Source organism: Crocuta crocuta, unplaced genomic scaffold (assembly GCF_008692635.1).
Source record: "Crocuta crocuta isolate KB4526 unplaced genomic scaffold, BGI_CrCroc_1.0 scaffold467, whole genome shotgun sequence".
Lineage (NCBI taxonomy): Eukaryota > Metazoa > Chordata > Mammalia > Carnivora > Hyaenidae > Crocuta > Crocuta crocuta.
Genome location: NW_027530632.1, coordinates 1,012,826 through 1,014,180, shown reverse-complemented (window position 1 = coordinate 1,014,180; position 1,355 = coordinate 1,012,826).

Sequence of the window (1,355 nt, the reverse complement as noted above, 5' to 3'; positions counted from 1 at the left end):
TATAACTTCCCCCGAGGTTCCAACCGTGGTAGTGATCGGACTCCAGAGAAGTGCGCACCATTTATTCTGCCTCCCACTGCAGAGAAATAGGAATCCTGGAACGCTTACTCTGTAGTCCTGCTTGAACGAAACTTTTCATTTTGAATATTTAGCAAGAGAAAGATGTCTTTAAATCTGATAACCTGTAATTGGGCCGACCATTTGTAGTCCAGACCAGAATGCTTGTGAGATCAAAAAGGGGCACAATTACCAATTTATGGGGACAGGGCAGCAGCCATAAATCGGGCTCCCCTGGCAAGCTGGGATGTATGGCCTTGTGTTTGAGTTGGTCTTCAGAAGAAGCGTTTGGGAGTAGTTTCCCAGCGTCACACTCCTACATTTTTTCACTCTCAGAATGGAAAGGAAGTGTGGACTTATGCTGCCATGGTGGTTGCAAAGGATGACGAATTATCAGGGAGAAGATCCAAGCAATGGATTTGAGGAAGTGGAAATGATAGAGGAAAGGGAAGGTCCTGTCACGTCTTAGTGGTGTCTACTGAGTCGTTCCAGTCCTAAAGTCAAATAATGGCACTTCACGAGACTGTGTGACAAGAAAATGTATAAATAGAATATTTTCGGTATAACGATTGGGCATTTTTTTTCTCCTAAACTCAGTCTGACTACCATTTACCAGTCTGTTTTAAAGTGGGAATCTGATTTAACATATCCAAAACATGATTTTTAAGTGTGCCAACTTGGGGAAGAAAAAAGTAGAGTCCCTTTTCTCCGGATTGTAAAACCATTCAGTGCCATGTGGTTTGCTCCCAAGTGATTATACATGTCTTGATTTGAACAACAGAAAGATTCCTGATGAACGTAAGGACTGTCCTCAGGTATTTACATTGTATTCATGTGTGTGAGTATATGATGACCTCAATTAGATTAAAGGTAGGATTAACACAAAGTAATAATCGGAACCACACCTGCTTCCCCAAATGCTCAGATAAAACACCTGTTGAATGTAAGGGGCGAGAAAGACGGAGAAAGCAAACACACGGATTTTGTAGGCTTATGTAGTTAATTGTAGCTAAGCATCCTGTAGCTCGCCACTTTGTGTAGAATGATACATTTGGCAGAGTGAAAGTAGATGGGAATGTTATCTTTAGAAAACTTGATATATGTGATTTAAATGTCATTATCTTTCATTAAATGTATTCGGATGCAAGTTTGGAGATGTGTGCACATGGAAAGGATTCTATGTCTAATAAATGGAAGTCAGTACTCAAATCTATGATCAACAAGATTTTCTGGGTTAAGGTACTGAAAAAGGGTGGGGGGAGTTCAAAAAATCTGCAATTCTGATCCATCAAAAATTT